This window comes from Giraffa tippelskirchi, chromosome 10, assembly GCF_054371585.1.
Source record: "Giraffa tippelskirchi isolate mGirTip1 chromosome 10, T2T-mGirTip1v1.2.pri, whole genome shotgun sequence".
In the NCBI taxonomy this organism is placed as follows: domain Eukaryota; kingdom Metazoa; phylum Chordata; class Mammalia; order Artiodactyla; family Giraffidae; genus Giraffa; species Giraffa tippelskirchi.
Window position 1 is genome coordinate 39,165,774 of NC_137284.1, and position 22,236 is coordinate 39,188,009.

Below are 22,236 nucleotides of genomic sequence, written 5' to 3' on the forward strand. Positions count from 1 at the left end.
GCCTCCTGGGGGGAAAGTAGGAGACTTCCCTGAAGGGCCTTGTGACCTTCCTGCAGATGCTGGCTGGCCCTGCGCTTGCTGACATGAGCCCAGTGGAGAGCCCACAAGGAGTGTACTGGAGGAAGCACTGGGAACAATGCTTCTTTCTCACAAAGCACTCAGTAAGTGTTAGCAATTGTTATTTTCCGTAGGATGGTTCAGCAAGCCTTTAATGAAAATCTGTTTATGGAGATTTATATTTGACAATCAACATTCAATACAATTTTAACCTCTAATGGCAGGAGAATTTTCTAGGAAACCTAGTCTGACTTTTCATGGGATTGGAAAGGCAGGTCATCGTAATGAAATATATAGTGAGTGCGTGCTCAGTCGTGTCCAACTCTTTGTGACCCCGTGGACTGTAGCCCACCAGGCTCCCTTGTCCATGGGATTTCCCAGGCAAGGATACTGGAGTGGGCTGTCATGCCCTCCTCCAGGGGATCTTCCCGACTCAGGGATCGAACCAGCATCTCTTGCATCTCCTGCATTGGCAAGCGGATTCTTTACCACTGGTGCCACCTGGGAAACCAGTGTAAAGTAATGTAATGTAATGTTGATTTTGATCCAAAAGCAGACTCATTTCTTGCCCCTTCCTGCCACTTCTCCTCTGTCATCAGCCTCCAGGGGCCTTATTCTTCTGCCTGTCACCTAGGCTAAATCTCTAACATCTCTGTCTTCCTTACCCCCTGGCCATCTTGTCCTGGAGATTCTAATTCTGCAGTACCTTGTGTCTGTCTCCTTCTCCCCATCCCTCCTACCCCTCCCTTCTTGTGCTCCAGAACTTGACCTCCAGGAGGGAAGGGCTTGCATATGAACAGTGCCTGGTACATCTAGGCCTGTCAATGTCTATGGGATTTTTTTTTTTAATGGTAAATTGACTTTTATTAAAATTTAAAACATTTGCTCTTTGAAAAATACTAAAATAAGCCATAAGTCAGAAGGAAAATGTTCACAATATCTGACTAATAAATTATATCCAAAATATATAAAGAACTTTTATAACTTAATGACAAGACAACTGAATTAAAAAATGGCAAAGGATTACACGGTCGCCGCTTTAAAGAGAATATATGAATGTCCAATAAGGGCTGATCTCCTCAAAACCCAGCGAGGCCGGATTTCAGGACGGCAGGAAAGACGTGGGGTGTTGATAACGTGTTGCCATCGTTACAGTTACTGTGGCGATGACCTTGGTGATTCCTGTCTCTAAGTCTGGTTCTTGGCTTCTCTGGTCGCTGATGACGCTGGTCAAGCCGTATCTGGCCACCAGGTGGCACTGGCGCTCCATGAGTGATGGTCTCTGCTTTGTAAGGGCTGGGCTCCCCTTGTGTTTTCAGTTGCTGAGTGCTATCGGACTTTTTGCAACCCCACGAACTGCAGCACACCAGGCTTCTCTGTCAATCAGTACCTCCCGGAGCCTGCTCAAACTCTTGTCCATCGAGGCAGTGATGCCATCCAACCATCTCATCCTCTGTTGTCCCCTTCTCCTCCCGCCTTCAATCTTTCCCAGCATCAGGGTCTTTTCCAACGATCAGCTCTTCACATCAGGTGGCCAAAGTATTGGAGCTTCAGCATCAGTCCTACCAAAGAATATTCAGTGTTGATTTCTGGCAACTCATAGCCACAGGAGGGATCCATTGACTATACACCCTGCCCCCAGCTCTCAGAGCCACAAGTCGACATCCGTTCCCACCTCCGCACGTCTCCACCCTAGGTGAGCTCGCTCTCCTCCGTCCAAAGCCTTCCTTTGTGTTTCCTGTGGGTGAGGCCCCTCTCCCAGCGGCCCATCTGACCATCAGGAGGGCTGGCAGGAGGCTCCAGGGGTGGTGGCGTCTCAGTCCAGTGGACACGGTAAGTCTGCTCCCTGTCACGGAGTTGGCCCTTTCAGGGTGAAGCCCGAGAGGCTCAGGCCTGCGGAAATGTGTTGTCCAGGAGCCTCACTGCCCTGCCCGCCTGCACCCAGCCCGACCCTCAGGAATGCCGCACATCTGCCTGGCCCTGGTGTTTGTGACCAGCCAGTGACGGGCTTTCCCCCTGAGAAACAGGTGACTCGCAGGAAATATGTGTCTCAGCGTGTCGGGGGTGGATCTGGGGGGAGCCTCCTGCACAGGGCACCCCCTGGTGTGCAGGTCACTGGGCGACTCTGGGGACAGCAGGCCCACCTGTGCCAGGTTTGTGGTCCAGGGATCCCTCCTGCGGTTGCCAGTCAGCAAGGAGAGCCGCACCCCGTGTGTCTCAAGTTCGTCTCCCTGCAGGGGTTCCTCCCCACCTGGGCCTGGGTTCTGTGCGCACCCAGGTCTTGCTCCTCAGCCATCAGTGGGCCCCTGCTCTGGGCACATGCCATCTGGACTGACCACACCCTGTCAGAGGCTGTTGGGCACTGTGAGGTCTCATTTGGAAACCAGAGATCTTACTCTCAGCAAGCACAAGCTCATGCACATAGTGGGGTTCACTTTGCCCATTTGATGCTCAAGCACAAAGGGGCAATGATTATAACCTTCATATCCGTGGATTCATGCATGATATCAACCGTGTCTATGCAAGGTTCTAGAACAGAGGATGCCTTTGAGGGTTTTAGGTGGCCAATAGGACATAGGACGTGAAGTGGTTAATCCCTGCCTCCCCCAAACTCTTTGGGGCGGGGGGGGGAGTGTGTCTCACAGAGGGAGCCTAGCCAGGAAGTCCTTGATTTCAGGGGTAGAGGCAGCAAGGCCCTGGAGGACACCGGGGTCCATGGAGTCATTTAGTGCATGGATCACAGCTAGGAAATTACTCCTCCTCCCCAAAGGATAACATACCTTCTTGCCCACTACAGAGAGCTCATGGATAAGAGACAATGCATCTGAGAGAGGACCCCAAGACTCGGAGCTTGAAAGCAAGGAGCCCTGCTGGCTCACAGCTTGACCAGTCGGGCTGCCCTGAGGCAGCCAAGATCCTGAATGTTCTGAGAACAAGCAGAGGGCTCTCGGGTGAGCCCTGGGCACAAACGCAACTCAGGCTCACTAGCTCCCACCCAGGCCTTGTGCTGAGGGCTGTGGGTAGCCTGGAGAGAGGAGAGACGGCAGCAGAACCTGGGGCTCCTGAGACACAGGACAAGGCTGACCCACCAGCTCTGTGTTGGACCCACGAGCGGGGGCATCAGCACCCACTGTTCACTGGAGGTGTCTGAGCCCATGAACTGTCCACCAAAATGCATGCTGTGTCTGTTAGTCGCTCAGTTGTGTCCGACTATTTGCTACCCCGTAGCCTGCCAGGCTCCTTTGTCCGTGGGATTCTCCAGGCAAGAATACTGGAGTGGGTTGCAATGCCCTTATCCAGGGGATCTTCCCAACCCAGGGGTTGAAGCCGGGTCTCCTACATCGTAGGCAGATTCTTTTACTGAGCCACCAGGGAAGCTCTAAAGATGCATGTTGGAAAACCACAAAAGCACTGGACTCATTGTTTCTTTCCAAACTCCAAGCAGAGCCAAACAGCTTTTAGAACTTCCGACAAACCGCCGCCTGCACACACCCTTTCCCCCTCCTGCTGCATCTCTCCCAGGTTTCACAGGTTCCAGGGCCCAGCAAGCTGCCTGCTGCCTGCTCCTGGTGGCCCTGTAGGACGGTCCCTGTCTCCCTGGGAGATGTCCAGGCTGAAAGGGCCTGACGAGGGTGCATCGCTTTTGCTCCCATAAAAGGAGCACCAGCCTCTCTGCCTAAACTGCCTTCCAGAGGAGGTGTGAGAGAAGCTTGAGAAAAAGCACCCTGTGAAGCACAGAGGATTGATCCAGCTCATGCACAGGATTATATCGAGTTAGCTTCTTGGTCCTACACCCCAGTCACTTGTTTAATTAATTTCTTAGTGTTTACTTGAATGTCAGCTTGGGCTTCTTCAAACTACAGTGCTTCTGCTGAAGTCCAAAGTGGTCTTGAAGAATTTTTCAAGTTCCCAGAGAGTCAGGGGTCTTCCCTGGTGGCATAGCGGTAAAGAATCTGTAGTGCAAGAGACGCAGGTTCAATCCTTGGGTCAGGAAGATCTCCTGGAGAAGGCAATGGCACCCCACTCCAGTACGCTTGCCTGGGAAATCCCGTGGACAGAGGAGCCTGGCTGGCTACAGTCCATGGAGTCGCAAAGGGTCGGACACAACTGAACCACTAAACAACAACAAGAGAGTGAGGGCAGTACATCTTTCCAAGCATCCTTCTGTCTCCATGACCAGAAAATCAGCCCCCTCTCCAAGCTCTTAAGAAAAGTTCATGTGGAGAAAGGGAAGCCGTGTGCACCACTGGTGGGATTGTAAATTGCTACTGCCGCTACAGTATGGCAGTTCCTCAAGCAATTAACAACAGAAAAGCCTTATGACCCAGCAATTCCACTTCTGAGTATTTACCCGAAAACAAACAAACACACACACAAAAACAAAAAACACAAATTTAAAAAGACACATGCACCTCTATGTTCATAGCAGCATTATTTAAGATAATCTAGGTATGGAGGTAACCCAAGGGTCCTCTGTGGAAGCCTGGCATGCTGCACTCCATGGGGTCAGAGAGTCAGATGTGACTTAGCAACCGAACAACAGCAATAGATGAACGGATGAATAAGATGTGATATATATATATATATATATATATATGCACACATACAGACACATTATATATATATATATATATAATAGAATATTATTAAACCATAAAAAAGAATGAAATCTTGCCATTTGAAACAACACAGATGGACTTAGAATTGAGAGTGAGAGTGACAGTCACTCGACCCATGGCAGGCTCTGTGATCCATGGACTATAGTCCACCAGGTTCCACTGTCCATGGGATTCTCCAGGCAAGAATACTGGAGTGGGGGTGCCATTTCCTTCTCCAGGGGATCTTCGCAAGCCAAGGATCAAACCTGGGTCTCCCACATGGCAGGCAGATTCTTTAGTGTCTGAGCCACCAGACACTAAAGGAAGCTAAGTGAAATAAGTCAGGCAGTAAAAGATAAATACCATATGATCTCACTTATAAGCGGAATCTGAAAAACAAAACAAAATGAAAACAGGCTCATAAAGAACAAATGAGTGGTTTCCAGAGGGGAGGGGGTTTGAGGTGTGAAATAAGAGAAGTGTATTAAGAGGTGCAAACTTCCAGTTATAAAATAAATAAGCCACAGAAATGTAGTACAGCATAAGGAATATGGTCAATTAGATTGCAATAACTCTGTATGGGGACAGATGGTTACTAGACTTATCGTGACGATCATTTCATAATGTATGCAAATGTGAGATCACGATGTAATATGCCTGAAAGTGACATAATGTCGTGCATCAACTATATTTCATTTTTTAAAAATCCCAGAGTATTCGTGAGTGTTACAGAATTTGCTAAAGTTTGGGGAGGAGACGGACAGGTTTACACACAGCAGTGAACACTTTCAGGTTGTGCATTGGGCATCCTTTTTCTTATAATTCCTGGCAGGAAATGACCTGATCTCTGGGGTCAGGGTCTGGACACCACCCTGTTCCAGGGCAACTGTCTAGAGCCAGGCTTTACTCTTTTTAAAAAAATTTTAATTAGAATATTTTTCCAGCTTGATAGAGGTATAACTGACAAAGTTATAAGATATTTCAAGTGTAAAACATGATGATTTAATGTCTACATTGTGAAAATGTTGTCCTTATCGAGTTTATTAACACATATTTGCCTATCTACCTTCTTTAAGTTCTACTTCGCTGGCAAATTTCAATTATACAATACAGTGTTAACAATTTTAGTTACCATGCTATACATCACCTACTCAATGGACATGAATTTGAGCAAACTCGAGGAGATAGTGGACGACAGAGGAGCCTGATGTGCTGCAGTGCGTGGGGTCACAGAGTCAGACGTAGCACTTAGGGACTGAACAACAACAGCATTAGATACCCACACCTTACAATTCTAAGTTTGTCTCCTTCTACCAACCTCTCCTGACTTCTTCCACGCCTAACCTGGGTTTACTCTTTTTCATATTTATGTATTATTGGCTACACTGGGTCTTAGTTGCAGCATGTGGGATCCAGTTCCCTGACCAGGGATCGAACCAGACACCCTGCTCTGGGAGTGCAGAGACTTTCCCTGGTGGTCTAGTGGTGCTGTGCTCAGTCGCTCAGTCATGTCTGACTCTCTGCGACCCCATGGATTGTAGCTGCCAGACTCCTCTGTCCATGGAATTTTCCAGGCCAGAATACTGGAGTGGGTTGCTGTGGCCTCCTCCAGGGGATCTTCCCAACCCAGAGATCGAACTCAGGTCTCCTGCATTGCAGGCGTATTCTTTACTGTCTGAGCCTTACCCTTAGGTAAGGCTTACCCTTAATTCTCTCCCTGCTTCTCTCCTTCCCTCTTTGTCATCCCCTTCTGACTCCAGAGCAAAGCAAAGCTCTTTTTCTCAGAGGCCACTTTACCCAGTGGCTCTGTGGCTGAGTTCCTGTCAGTCTCACCTTCCACCCCAAGCTGCTTGTCGAAGTATTGATAGTTTCTCCAAACGAAAGTAGTACTCCTTCTGAAGAGGAGTTCTGCGGCCAGGTTTCAAGAGGACAACGTTTTCACCTCCTGACGTTTACCACAACAGAATCCCCCCCCCCAAAAAAAAAACGTTTTTAACAGCTTTGATGCTGGGAACAGATTTGAGCTGGGAAAAGTAACCTACATGTTTTGTTAAAAATGAAATGATAAAGAAAACTCAGGAATGACATGGATGGAAGGGGATAAAATTCTCCCTGAAATCCAAGTGGCCCTTTCCAGTAGCTGAGACTAAAAGAGAAGCAAGTATTCACCTAACGTCTGACTCAACCCCCCAGGGCCTAGTGGTGCCGAGAGGCCTGCGGGGTTCCAGCCTGTGCATCAAGGTTCCTGGAGGAATGGAGGTCGGGGCTCACCTGTTAGCTGGAGTCGAGGAGACTGGGAGGGAGACTGGCCAGGTTGTACCACCCCTTAACCCCCGGGCCAGCATCTGGGGGGGCTGAGTGCCAGGCCTCACCCCGCCCACTGCAATGCACACTCGTCAAGCAGAGTGAGCCCCAGTGCCCCGGGGGGGCCGGGGTGGAGGGACTCCCTTCTGCACCCCGGCCACTGGCTGGTGAGCCCCTAGCAGTGTCGTCACCCTGTGGACAGGCCTCTCTCCCCCGCGAGGCTGCACTCACCTGCCGGCAGGAACCAGGCCCAGTTTGTCACTGTGCACTCGATACTCAGAAGGCACACAGTACCTCCGGAGAAAAGGGAGAAATGACTGGATCCCTGCCTGGGGACCCTGCATCTGATTTCTAGTTTCCACTATGGCTTATCCCGAGGCCTCTGAAACCGAGACCTGAAAACCTCTCTAAAGCTTCACTTTCCTCCAAACAGAATGGCCTTGGAGGGAAGACCTAAGGATCTAGTGAAACAGATGGGAAAGCCCTTGGCAAGCCGAAAGGATAAGGAATGGTGGTGGGTGTGGGGTCAGAAGCTCACAGGCCCAGTTCTGTCGCCAGCAGAGTCCTCTGCACAGAGCCTGACAAGGGCTCACAGGGGAGCTCGTGCTCTCCCCTAAACCCCAGCTTCGCTCCCTTGCTAACTTCACATGGAGACCCAGAGAGAGTCACTTGTCAGTCACCCAGCTCTCTCCCCACAGGGCTGAGGCCAGACCCCGGCCTGCTCACGCCCGCTGGCTCCAGACCAGAAGAGACCCGGGGAAGCGGGCAGCTGAGAAGGGCAGGCCTGGTACCTTTGATGCTCCAGGGGATGTTGCGGACCTGCTGGGCTGTGGGCGCTGATCTCAGAAGGCATGTTGATCATAAACTCCAGGGTTCCGAAATTCAGTCAGGTGGAACTCGTATGTAAAGGAAAGAAAGCCTGAAATGCATTCATAGTCTCACTAAATTCCGCCCTCTCTTTCTCCCCCGATCCACCTTCCTCCACTCACCTCCAGCTTCTGCCGTTTTGCCTGATTGGTGTCACCTTGGGGTGTCCAGGCCTTTTACCTTGTCTCTGCCACGTTTGGCCAGGCGAATGGGCCTTACATGTAGGGGAATTTGAATTCAAGTTTGAGACTGAACAAATGAAGAACAAAAGAATAAAAATGAATGAATAAGGCAAGAGCCTCTGACGGACAAACAGGCGCTAACATCTCAAAAACACGTGCATGGGCTCCTCTCTCTCCGAGTTCCTGTGTCCACACAGCAATCTCGTGGAAAGCTCCACGTGGTGACTCCTTCCCGAAGGAGATCCATTTTGGGGGATTCTGCCTCTCTGTGTCTCATTCTTCTCACTTGAAAAATAGAAGCAATGTTAATGCTTACCTCATGGCACCCCACTCCAGTACTCTTGCCTGGAAAATCCCATGGACAGAGGAGCCTGGTGGGCTACTGTTCATGGAGTTGCAAAGAGTCAGACACGACTGAAGTGACTTAGCATGCACACACATAAGCTCTTGTGGGGCCCACAGGAGTGTGAAGACAGGAAAGTACGAGATAAATGGTGATCTCTCATGGTCCTGGATGTTAGTTTATGGTGAAGGCACACCAGCATCCTTCATTCTTCTACTTACAACCTCCCTCCAAACTCTAGCTCCCCCCAACATACAGAAGATACCTGTGTGTACACGTTTGCACCATGCACACGCCACACACACTTCATGCATCGAGAGCACAGAGACCACAGCCTACATTCACACAAGCTACACACATGCCCTCACTCTTACTCCAGGCCCAACAAACCTGGGAACACTGCCGTTTCCTGGCTGTAGCCTATGTGATGTGATTGAGAGGTATTTCCAATGTTTCCTCTGGAAGTATTTCTTTATAAAATATTACTAGACATTTCCAACCAAAAATACTCTTGACTTTTACAAAAAATACTCTCCCTTCTTGAGGGAGACAACCCCAAGGTCCTGACCAACTTGAAAGCGGGGATCTCTAAATGATGGGCAGTATGTGCCTTCGCATTTGGATGTCCTTACTGACCAGTGGTTTAAACATTCCAGGGCCAAATCCTCAGTCTGCACCTCCAGACGTGCTCAGCATGCGCCAGCCAAGTAGGGGCCGGAGAACAGCTACACAGTGTTGGGAAAGGAGAGAATGGAAACGTGACACTGTCCCTGGTCTGACATGACGGCCAGTCCTCTGGGACAGCACTTCTGAAGACTCCCGACCATCGCAAAGTGCTAAATTCCTTGGTTATCTCATCTGCCAGCCGTCTGCTCTGCTTTCTGAAAAGATCCCCCTTGTTTCCTGGGTCCCCTGAGGCTTAGCTGGTCCAAAATCCACCTTTGAATTAACTAGAAAAGGTGCCTGTCTAGGTTGTAGGAGCTTTGCTGGAAGAAAGGTCTCCAAGAGACTATTCTTGGTCCACCTTTGGTCATGTGTCTCTTACTGACCAGTTTCCTCCAGTTGGGACACAATGGCTGGCACAGCTGAGTCCCAGGTGGCATCCTTGGCTGGGCTGAGTGAAAGGGGTGACGTGAGGCCCCCTTGGCCACACTGTGTGGGTCCGCCCCCTCCCTTCCAGTCAAACAGAATCATTTGTTGTTTCTCTGCATCCTTCAAGGCTCATTCACATCCCTGTATTCCGTGTGTTATTTCCTAGGCTTTAGTCCTGATTCTTTTTCTAAGCAATTCCTACTCATCTATTATATCTGGGTTGACACCTCCTTTATGAAGGTTTCCTGTGTGTCTCTGTTGGATCAGATGGTTGTGGTGATTCTGTGAGACCTTGAGACTAACATGCAGTTATCTTGGCATTTACACAGTTCAGTAATTACTGGTTTTCTTGTCTGTCTTCCCCCTGTTCTGTGAGATCCTTCAGGGCCAGAATAACCTCTTCAAATGTGCATCCATAGCTCAAAAGTGTATTGAATTGAATTGAATCAGTGATTGAATTTTAACAAAGTAATGGCACACAGCAGTAAGTGCCTACATCACAATTATTAACGAAAACCTGTATCATTGGCCCAAAGACAGTGAGGCCCTTTTAGGGCAAATGCCACCATTTTTGGAGTTTGCATCATGGCTATGATGAGAACAGATATGAGTCAGATGGACCTGGGTTCAGATTACACTTCCACCTCTTACTAACCCTTCAACTCAGGCAAGTTCCTTCATCTGAGCCTCGGGTCTTTATAAAACGAGGGTTAGTAACATCTGCTTCACATGTTATAGTGAGAATTGAATGAAAGAAAGCTCTTATGGACAGCTGGTAAGGTGTTATACGAGCTCAACACATGGTCTTTCCCCTGTCCTCCTGCTTTAGGAACTCACCACCCTCCTTGGGGGCATCCCAGTTACGACTGTTGTGTTGTCCTGTTTAACTGTTAGCAGTCACTCTTGCACTCTAAACAGAATCCTGATTAATTACACACTCATCATCTTAATGAGCCCTGACACACCATCCATCCTGCTGTCAGTGTCGCAGACCTCGCTGCTGCTAAATTGACAACTGAGAGCCAGCGTCTCAAATTAGACATGGGAAAGAGGAGCTGGAAGCCATGCTCTCAGGGCACACCCTGTCCACAGCAGAGACCCCTGTAGCCATGTCGGCACTTAGGTGCTCCTGAGGGCTAATCCAGAACCTGAAGGATCTGTAGGATGTTCCCTGCTCAGAAGGAACAAAAGGAATATTACCTCCACTGAATGTTCAGTCTCTAGTCTGTTGGCCTTCATTTTGTTTTTGAAACAACACTTGGGTTGAAAACACTATTTGACTCTAAATGATGCGTCTTCCGTGACTGCAGTTTTAGCATTGGTTGCTGTCCTAGACCATGTGAGCTCCTCAGAGATGGGGACCACGTCTTGTTGCCATTGTGTCTCGATCACCCACCCCAGTGTCTGACATGTGTTCAGAGTGGATGGATAATGAGTATGAATGAGATGGGCAAACATGTCCTTGGTTTGGACAGGGCTTTCTGGAGTGAGCTTTGTGCCACTCTTCCATGGCCCCGAAGATGTAGGGATTGGTTCATCCAGAAACAGTCCCAGGAAAGGAGTGGCCTGGGCTTGAGATGTTTCAGGAACTTGGTAAAGACCACATCTGCCTTATTCCCAGGGATTGGCTCCCACTGCCATGAAACCAAACTGTTAATTGCCCAAATGAGATCCTCCTGGGGAAAAAAATCAATATTCATTAGCAGTTGTTAGGAAAAAAGCTGATTATAGGCTTTTCTCACCTCTATAGATGCTCAGTCGTGTCCAACTCCATGACCCCATGGACCGTAGCCCCCAGGCTCCTCCATTCATGGAATTCTCTATGCCAGAATACTGGAGTGGGTTGCCATTTCCTTCTCCAGGGGATCTTCCCCACCCAGGGATAGAACCTGGGTCTCCTGCTTTGCAGGCAGACTCTTTACCGACTAAGCCAGCAGAGAAGCCTTTTCTCACCTCTCCTGATGGTAAAAGCAAAAGCTTTAGAGAAAGAAATTGAAAGAGTGAAGGAAGGATTGAAGAGGTGCTTGAATGAAGTAAGCAGGAAGGAGAGGCATTCAACACACGCATGTTCACATGTCTGGTCCATTCTTCTAGCTTAGACTGTATCCCATGACTCAACTTTGCCAGCATTCATGTAACCTGTGGAACACCAGGACCCACTCAGTCTTGCCTTTCATTACATATCACCCATATCAGTCATGGATTGGGCAGAAGTCACTCTCAGTATTTCAAGTAGAAAGAGGTTTAATACAGGGAGCTAGAGATTTCCATGGCCCCTGAAATGCAGAGATTTCCATTTTCAGGAAATACTGAAGTGCGGAGGTTTCGGGGGAGCTGTCTCACCTCAGTGGCTGCTCCAAGAAGAGGAACTCCCAGGGCGCTGGGAGCTGTGGTTGGTCATTCAATAGCTTGTGGCACCAAACAGTGTGATTCTTAGGGTGATACCCCCAAACGTCTGCCTCTGCCAAATGCCCACATACCTGCAAGCAGCTGCCCCTTGGGTATGATGATTTCTCTTCCTCCTTGATCCTCCAGAGCCCCTTGAGAGCCTCTCCTTGGCAGAACTGATCCAGAGCCAAGACCTGCAAGGGATTCTAGGAAAAGCAGTTTCAGGCTTTTCTGCTGAGTGGACCAGGTGAGGATGCTGCTGAATTGGTCACAGACAGTGTACTGAGCTGCTGAGCTGATCACAGACTCTCCATCCATAGCCCTCATAGACTCATATTCATTCATTCATTCCATAAATAATTAATAAGGACCTGCCATACACCAGAGTCTGCACTTGGACTAGTCAGCTTTCTCCAAGGCTCTGAGTACAAGCTTACATCTTCTAAATTTTTTCTATCTTCCACTGTATTGCACTGGGCACACAAGCTGATTGCCTGTTAACTGACCTTAAACATGACTAGCCTGGTGTTCCCAGTGAGCGAGGGTAAAGTGAGAAATATCATTTACACATATCTATATAGATCAACGGGCTTCCCAGATGGCTCAGTGGTGAAGAATCCACCCGCCAATGCAGGAGATGTGGGTTCAGTCCCCGAGGAGGGAAGATCTCCTGAAGAAGGAAATAGCAACCCATTCCAGTGTTCCTGTCTGGGAAATCCCATGGACAGGGGAGCCTGGTGGGCTACAGTCCACGGGGTTGCAAAAGAGACACAATTCAGCAACTGAGCACACATGCACATATAGAAAAGTAGATATTTATGTGTATATGCTGTATATGCCTTAGTAACACAAAGATATAGCATGCTGATGAAAGACAATTTGGAAAAACTACATAATTAAAATTTTAAAAATTATTTTTAGTTCATTCTTATTTAGCAAAATCATTTTTTACCAAAATAATCATTTGCCAACATTTTTAGTTTATTTTCCTTTTCAGTTATTTTTTTTTCTGTTTTTTTCTTTTAGGTAGTGTTAATATATGATTATAAAGGTCCATATAGTCAAAGCTGTGGTTTTTCTAGTAGTCATGTATGGATGTGAGAGTTGGGCCATAAAGAAGGCTGAGCATGCAAGAACTGATGCTTTGAACTGTGGTGTTGGAGAAGACACTTGAGAGTCCCTTGGACTGCAAGGAGATCCAACAGTCCATCCTAAAGGAATTCAGTCCTGAATATTCATTGGAATAACTTATGCAGAAGCTGAAGCTCCAATACTTCGGCCACCTGATGTGAAGAACCGACTCATTGGAAAAGACCCTGATGCTGGGAAAGATTGAAGGCGGGAGGACTAGGGGACGACAGAGGATGAGATGATTGGATGGCGTCACTGACTCGATGGACATGCGTTTGAGCAAGCTGCAGGAGTTGGTGATGGCCAGGGAAGCCTGGTGTTCTGCAGTCCATGGGGTTGCAAAGAGTCAGACTCAACTTAACGATTGATCAACAAAATTACTTTATATCTTTCTTGTATTATATTTTAAGTGTTTTAATATTGTCATACTTGTAAAATTTTAACAGCTGGGAAACAGTCAATTGAGCAGATTCATTATTGTTTAATCCTTCTCCCAATGCTGGAAGTTTGGATTGTTCCCAATACCGGGAAATGTATAAGCCCTTGTTTTCTTTTGACTGGTCGGTTGTGTCCTGATGAGTCTCAGTTTGTGTCTTGTCCTCCCTTCCTCTCCCAGCCCTTGATACAACCAAGGGGGCTGGAGGGTGTTGCTGGCACAGGACTGTTAGCACACCATGTTGGCAGAAATCCTAGATTGTTGGCCAGAATGAATATCTGGCTCAGGGACCCTTGCTTTAGTGCAGAGGAAGGAATCCACGCCTGGGTGGCAGAGAGAAAACCTGGCTTCCCGTCCCAACTGTGAGATCATTCCTGTGTGGCACTGGGCTTGTGTCCTCACCTCTCTGATCCCCTACTTTCCTCTCATTTGAGAGACTGAACAGTTAATCTATGGACTTCACTAGCTCTGCTGCTCTTTAGCTTTATCCCATCTCTGAACTGCCTTGGTATGAAGAACCCCGGGGCAACTCCGCTTCCATTCTGATTGGTCAGGCCTTTTCTTCTTGGACGTGTTTAATGGTTCAGTTCAGGGTTGAGATCACCTCCCCCACCTCCTGCCTTTGCCCAGGCTGTTTCTTTCTTCCACCTGCACGGCCTTTCTTCAGAACTCAGAGACGATGATTCCCAGGGCTCAGCTCAGGGGGCCCACTTTGTTTTCCTTTCTCCTACTCAGTACAAAACACCGCTCAAATGACCCCCCTTGAAGAAGTCTCCCTAACTGGGCTGCCTTGGCCTGGTGTCTGGACCCCTTACTTATGATGCTACTGCCCTCGTTCCAACTGACTGTGAGTTCCTTGGAGCAGACGCCAAGCCTTGCTGCTCTGAGGCAAGGTGCCTGGCACAAGTGCATGTTTATGACTGACGAATAAGGGAAGAAAAGCATAACTTCTCCCTGGTGCAGAAGGTAAAGAATCTGCCTGCAGTGCAGGAGACCTGGGTTCGATCCCTGGGTTGGGAAGTTCCCCTGGAGAAAGGAATGGCAACTCACTCCAGGATTCTTGCCTGGAGAATTCATGAACAGAGGAGCCTGGTGGGCTACAGTCCTTGGGGTCACAAAGAGTTAGATAGGACTGAGCAACTAACAGCCGGAGCAAGCTGGCTCTACGCTGACAACCTGGAGCTGGCAGAACCAGCACAAGCCACGCTCCTCAGCTGAAAACAGGAGAGCAACTTGAGGGGCAGGAGGCACACGTTCTGTGCTGAGCGTCCCCAGCTGAAGGATTTTACCTTATCGGGCGTTGTCTGTTTCCAGCATCCCTTTAAAGGCTAATTACAGTCTCCCCCCAGGGTTATCTGGCAGATTCCTCTTCACTCCCGAATCATTTCCGTCCTCTCTCTGCACAGACCGCACCTCTGCAGTCCTGGGTCTACACTCCTGAGCTGTCTCATTTCCATTCCCTCCATCCCCGTCTCCCCAGCTCTGAGAGCAGCCCGCGCCTGGTGTGCCTTCCTGTGCGGACACAGAGGCAGAAACAACCCTGAGCAGCACTGGCCCGATTAATCTCCAGGACCATCTTTCCGGGCAGGTCTTAGCCTCCCTGTTTTCGCCGCTGAGAAAGCTGAGCCCCAGAGAGCTTGGTTAACTTGCCCAAATCACAACGGCTAAGTGGCCAAGGTGGGATTCAAGTGTGCGCGCGCACGTGTGTGTGTTAGTTGCTCAGTCGTTCCCGACTCTTTCTTACCCATGGACTGTAGCCCGTCAGGCTCCTCTGTCTGTGGAAAAATCCAGGCCAGAATACTGGAGTGGGTAGCCCTTCCCTTCTCCAGGGGATCTTCCCGGCTCAGGGACTGAACCCGGGTCTCCTGCATTGCAGGCAGATTCTTTACTGTCTGAGCCACCAGGGAAGTCCTGGTGGGATTCAAACTTGGGTCCAAATCGAGGGCTTCTCCGGGAAGATTCTGTGCTATATAACCTTTACACGTGTGAACACATGAGTTTCCTGTGACCCTCAGGAAACCTGGGAGAGAGCCGGATTCGCCCCTTTTTGCAGGAAGATGAAGAAGCTGGAGCACAAGAGGGCCAGTGGCTGCGCAGGGTCACCGGGCCACTCGGTGGCTCCGTCCTCAGCACGTCCGCTTGGGGACCTTGTCGCTGTCTCCCCTTCTCTGCCTGCTGTCCCCACTCAGCCAAAGGCAGTGGCTGTGTCCAGGTGGCTGTGCGGTACCGCTGGGTCAGTACCGGGCCCAGCAGGGACAATGGGGACTGCCTGCAGCTGGTCACTCGGGCCCTGGGACGGTGGGCGTAGAGCCCTCCAGAGACCTGGAGTCATGCAAGCTGGAAACCTCTGTCAGTGATCCCCGTGGCTCTGGTCTGCCGGATAGGACACAGCTCACAGCTCCCCCTCAGTGGTTCTGGAAACTAGTGGAATAGATGTTTCCTGTGTGGTTGCATCTCCAACATCCTGGTGCTTGGGAGGAAGGCCGTTTCTTTTCGTCTCGATCACACGATGCTTCCTAACGGGCCTCCTGGAGCCTGTCTCGCCTTCCTCCAGCCCGCTCACTGCGCAGTGGCCAGAATAATCGTTTAATACAAAGCCGAGGAGGCCCCTCATGGCCTGGAAATGCTCTCATGGTTTCCCCTTGCTCTCAAGACAATGGCCCAAATCCGTGACTTGACCATGCACCAGGGGCCCTTGTCTCCCCCGCTACACTTCAGCCACCTTGATGTTTTGGTTCTTGGTTTGCTTTCTTCCACCTTGGGTCCTTTTGCTCTCAGTAGTCCTTTACCCTAAAATATTCTCTATGCTACGTGAGGCCCACTTCTTACCTTTTAAATCTCAGCTTCAGTGTCCATTCCTCAGGACACCACTCCTAACTACTGCAGAGGTCCACCAGCCCCTCTCATAGCACTTCGTTTTCGTAATATTTACCATAGCTCGTTGGCAAGTCTTTCTTTAATGGAAGCAGTGATACAGTGTTGATCCCTCACTGGGACGTAAGCTCCCTGGTGGGGCAGGAGCCTCCTGTCCTGGATTCCAGCACCTGGCACTGTGTAGTAAGTACGAAGTAGACCTTTGACAGATACCAGCTAAATAAAGGATGTTAGTGAAAGCGTTAGTTGCTCAGTCATGTCCAACTGTTTGTGACTTCATGGACTGTTGCCCACCAGTCTCCTCTGTCCATGGGATTCTCCAGGCAAAAATTCTGGAGTCAGTTGCTGTGCCCTCTGCCTGGGGACTTCCCAACCCAGGGATTGAGCCCAGGTTTCCTGCACTGTAGCTGGATCTTTTACCATTTTAGCCACTGGGATGTTAGAGAGTTAAGTGTTCGTAGCTCAGAAGCTATTTCCTGCAGCCACCTGAATTTTCCAAGCCTGATTTTTTGCAGAGGTTCTTCTCGATAGCCTCATCCAAATGAAGCTGTCCTTATACTTGGAACATCAAGAGCTGTGGGGAACACACTATTGCAAAGAGTTTCTGCGTGTAATTAAATTGTGGCTAATGAAATAAGTGATGCGTTGATCTCTCTTCCTGCTCTACATATCTGGGACTATGGGTTGCATACTGATTTCTGATCTAATTCAATTAAAGTCCTTAAAAAAAAAGAAGAAGCAGCTCTTTCCTCCTATAGAGCAGAAATAAGAGAAATGTTTGGAGACTCCTGGGGACAGTGGGGTCTTGCAGGGGGACAGGAAGAGACAGAGGGAGGGAAACACCAACTCTCACCAGACGAGTGTGATCTGGGTGCTGAGACCTTAATCCGCTTGGATTGTGGAAACGTACCTCACCGTGAATCATCTCAGCCCTTAGGCTGAAATAACAAGAAAACAATTGGATCTTAGGGATTCAGTCTAAACAGTCAGCATCTCTGAGCTGCCCCATGGTGAATATGCTTTAGCGCAGTTTTCTTCTCTGGCTACAGGAGCAGGTGGGGAGAACTGATGCTGGTAATGAGGCTCTGGAGGCCTCCTAGCATCCTCACATATGTGGGGATGGCTTGATTGCACGCAGACTGCTCTTACTGAGGTGGGAAAAATGAAATCTCTATTAAGATTCATAAAAATTTAACATTTTTTTCTTGCTCATTGCTGTCTCAGTCATTAAAAAAAATGTGCATTCAGTTTATACAAAGGGGACCCAGACACAGTGTCTGTCCTTGAGGCCTGTGAGTGGAGAAGAAAGTAACAAGAGCTCTAGGCAAGGCATAATTATGCATTTGGGGTGGCTCTGTGCCTGCTAGTTAGTTGCTCAGTCCTGGCCAACTCTTTGCAACTCTATGGACGGCAGCCCACCAGGTTCCTCTGTCCATGGGAGTCTCCAGGCGAGAATACTGGAGTGGGTTGCCATACCATTTTCCAAAGGATCTTCCCGACCCAGGAATCAAACCTGCATCTCCCTTGTCTCCTGCACTGCAGGTGGATTCTTTACCACTGAGCCACCATGGGTGTGGAGGGGCAGTAATAAAACACACTCCACCCGCTAATATGTGGGCATCTCTTGGGGTAGCTGGCCTGCATCCTGATGGGAGTCCACTTAATCTATCGAGAAAGGTCCTGCAGGTATAATGAGAGCTCTCTGAAGATATGCTCACTGTCGGTCACCTGCAGAAGAGTCAGGGTTTTCAGCCAGAAGCGTGAACCTTGGAAAGCATTAGACAGGATGGATGGAGAACTCCTGTCTTCCTCAGGGCCTCTCCTGGTTCTACATTTAAGGCCTTATGATGTCTAGACTCAACCTGTGGGTACTGCCCGTGTGTCAAGCATCGGGCTAAGTTTCTTTGTATAGAACTCCCAGCCCTGTAAATGGAAGGAGTGATTATTTCTACAGGAGGGTAGACGGAGACTCTGATAGAGTAAGGGCTTCTTTTAAATTTATTTGTTTGTTAATATTTACTTATTTTGGGCTGCACTGGGTCCTTGTTGATGTGTGTGGACTGTCTCTGGTTGTGGCGAGCGGGGACTACACTCTAGTTGCGGTGCCCGGCTTCTCACCGCGGTGGCTTCTCTTGTTGCCGAGCATGGGCTCTAAGGTGCTCGGGCTTCAGTCGTTGCAGCTTGTGGGCTCTAGAGAGCAGGCTTAGTAGCTGTGGCATCCAAGCTCTGTTGCCCCGTGGCACGTGGAATCTTCCCAGCCCAGGGACTGAACGCGTGTGCCCTGCATTAGCAGGTGGCTTCTTACCCACTGCTCCACCGGGAAAGTCCAGTAAGTGTTTTGTAGCTAGTAAGGGAGACGGTTGTGGGATTCAAAACAAGATCTGTGTTAACACACTAGCCTTCACTTTTATCCAGGAAGCTATTATGCATTCTGGATGGTGCATTTGAAGCAGTGATGTGCTGATAATCGTTTAACAAGTAGCTCTGAAAAATAATAAACAATCCCCTGATTTGTGCTGATTTCTGTGCTGTAAGCGCTCCAGCCATGGCTGATTTCAAGCTACCAGAATGGAGACATTCGGTGAACAGGTGGGAAGAGACGCTCACAGCTGAGCGGACCCAGGACACCTCTGGAGAGAAGGCCCCCTGCCACTGAAACAAGCTAGAAACTTCTACAGGGTGAAGACTACAAGCTCCGGAGAAGAAAGCCTGATATTAAGCTGAGTAAAGCCCTTGCTGCTGCTGCTGCTAAGTCGCTTCAGTCATGTCCGACTCTGTGCAACCCCATGGACAGCAGCCCACCAGGCTCCTCTGTCCACGGGACTCTCCAAGCAAGAATAGTGGAGTGGGTTGCCATTTCCTTCTCCAGTGAAGCCCTTAAGAGCTAGTTTATTCAGTTATATGTTACGCTTTCTTCTTGTATTTTCCATAAGATTTACTGAAGCTGTGAATGAATGCCTCTCCTTGCTCAGAAAAAAATTAAGGAAAGGGGGAACCCCTTGCCCACCCAACCAGGCTCTGGTGATGGTGGCAGAGATATTCAGTGAGACATCCCCAGGGGCACAGGGCATCCTGGGTGGTAGGGCTATGACTGCCCCTGCTCTTAGAAAATCTTCCACTGATTATTTCAAGGAAATGGGATTTTTTTCCCCTACAGAAGCTTTGAAATATTCTCTGAGATAACTGAGCTCTAGTTCAATTTAACTTCATTGTGTGTGGCCATGTCTTGAACTTCAACCCCAAGGTCATCATCACCTATGTTTTCCCATTACTGTCAGCATTCCCTTCAGTGTGTGATTCTTGGACTACCTGTGTCAGAATCACCTAGAGTGCTTGATGAAAATGCAAATTCCAGGTCCAGGGAGCTGCATTTAACATGCTCTCCTGTTGACGATCAGGTTTAACATTCCAGAGTCATTTTGCTAAACTATATTTTCTCAAGTGTCTCCAGCAGAACTAGGAGGTCATAGGATATTAATAAACATTATGTGATGCCCTGGAGAAGGAAATGGCAACCCACTCCAGTATTCTTGCCTGGAAAATTCCATAGACAGAGAAGCCTGATGGGCTACAGCCCATGTGGTCGCACAGAGTTGGACACGACTGAGTGACTGAGCAATAGCACACACACATGTAAAAAAATCACGAGAGAGACCTTGATGGCAGTTCAGTTCAGTTCAGTTCAGATGCTCAGTCATGTCCAACTCTTTGCGACCCCATGAATCGCAGCACGCCAGGCCTCCCTGTCCATCACCAACTCCCGGAGTTTACCCAAACCCATGTCCATCGAGTCAGTGATGCCATCCAACCGTCTCATCTTCTGTCGGCCCCTTCTCCTCCTGCCCCCAATCCTTCCCAGCATTAGGGTCTTTTCCAATGAGTCAACACTTTGCATGAGGTGGCCAAAGTATTGGAGTTTCAGCTTCAACATCAGTCCTTCCAATGAACACCCAGGACTGATCTCCTTTAGGATGGACTGGTTGGATCTCCTTGCAGTCCAAGGGACTCTCAAGAGTCTTCTCCAACACCACAGTTCAAAAGCATCAATTCTTCGGAGCTCAGCTTTCTGCACCATCCAACTCTCACATCCATACATGACTACTGGAAAAACCATAGCCTTGACTAGACGGACTTTTGTTGAAAAAGTAATGTCTCTGCTTTTAAATATGCTATCTAGGTTGGTCATAACCCTCTTCCAAGGAATAAGCATCTTTTAATTTCATGGCTGCAGTCACCATCAGCAGTGATTTTGGAGCCCAAAAAAATAAAGTCTGACACTGTTTCCACTGTTTCCCCATCTATTTCCCATGAAGTGATGGGACCAGATGCCATGATCTTAGTTTTCTGAACGTTGAGCTTTAAGCCAACTTTTTCACTCTCCTCTTTCACTTTCATCAAGAGGCTCTTTAGTTCTTCACTTTCTGCCATAAGGGTGGTGTCATCTGCATATCTGAGGTTATTGATATTTCTCCTGGCAATCTTGATTCCAGCTTGTGTTTCTTCCAGCCCAGTGTTTCTCATGATGTACTCTGCATATAAGTTAAATAAGCAGGGTGACAATATACAGCCTTGACGGACTCCTTTTCCTATTTGGAACCACTCTGTTGTTCCATGTCCAGTTCTAACTGTTGCTTCCTGACCTGCATACAGGTTTCTCAAGAGACAGGTCAGATGGTCTGGTATTCCCATCTCTTTCAGAATTTTGCACAGTTTATTGTGATCCATACAGTCAAAGGCTTTGGCATAGTCAATAAAGCAGAAATAGATGTTTTTCTGGAACTCTCTTGCTTTTTCGATGATCCAACGGATGTTGGCAATTTGATCTCTGGTTCCTCTGCCTTTTCTAAAACCAGCTTGAACATCTGGAAGTTCACGGTTCATGTATTGCTGAAGCCTGGCTTGGAGAATATTGAGCATTACTTAACTAGCGTGTGAGATGAGTGCAATTGTGCAGTAGTTTGAGCATTCTTTGGCATTACCTTTCTTTGGGATTGGAATGAAAACTGACCTTTTCCAGTCCTGTGGCCACTGCTGAGTTTTCCAGATTTTCTGGTGTATCGAGTGCAGCAGTTTCACAGCATCATCTTTTAGGATTTGAAATAGCTCAACTGGAATTCCATCACCTCCACTAGCTTTGCTCGTAGTGATGTAGTGATGTTTTCTAAGGCCCACTTGACCTCTTATTCCAGGATGTCTGGCTCTAGGTGAGTGATCACACCATCATGATTATCTGGGTCGTGAAGATCTTTTTTGTATAGTTCTTCTGTGTATTTTTGCCATCTCTTCTTAATATCTTCTGCTTCTGTTAGGTCCATACCATTTCTGTCCTTTATTGAGCCCATCTTTGCATAAAATGTTCCCTTGGTATCTCTAATTTTCTTGAAGAGATCTCTAGTCTTTCCCATTCTGTTGTTTTCCTCTATTTCTTTGCATTGATCGCTGAGGAAGGCTTTCTTATCTCTCCTTGCTATTCTTTGGAACTCTGCATTCAGATGGGAATATCTTTCCTTGTCTCCTTTGCTTTTCGCTTCTCTTCTTTTCCCAGCTATGTGTAAGGCCTCCTCAGACAACCATTTCGCTTTTTTGCATTTCTTTTCCATGAGGATGGTCTTTATCACTATCTCCTGTACAATATCACAAACCTCTGTCCATAGTTCATCAGGCATTCTGTCTATCAGATGTAGTCCCTTAAATCTATTTCTCACTTCCACTGTATAATCATAAGGGATTTGATTTAGGTCATACCGGAATGGTCTAGTGGTTTTCCCTACTTTCTTCAATTTAAGTCTGAATTTGGCAATAAGCAGTTCATGATCTGAGCCACAGTCTGCTCCTGGTCTTCTTTTGCTGACTGTATAGAGCTTCTCCATCTTTGGCTGCAAAGAATATAGTCAATCTGATTTCGGTGTTGACCATCTGGTGATGTCCATGTGTAGAGTCTTCTCTTGTGTTGTTGGAAGAGGA

At 48.3% G+C, this 22,236-nt stretch overlaps 1 long non-coding RNA gene across 1 annotated transcript in view; it reads left to right on the top strand.

The window, feature by feature from the left end:
• Nucleotides 1-1,273: 1,273 nt before the first annotated feature.
• The window catches only part of LOC145523298 (uncharacterized), a 178,264-nt gene continuing 157,301 nt past the window's right edge, over nt 1,274-22,236 (top strand). The window contains exon 1 of the long non-coding RNA XR_014066473.1: nt 1,274-1,753. This is a non-coding gene — a long non-coding RNA (uncharacterized LOC145523298). The remainder of the gene's footprint in view (nt 1,754-22,236) is intronic.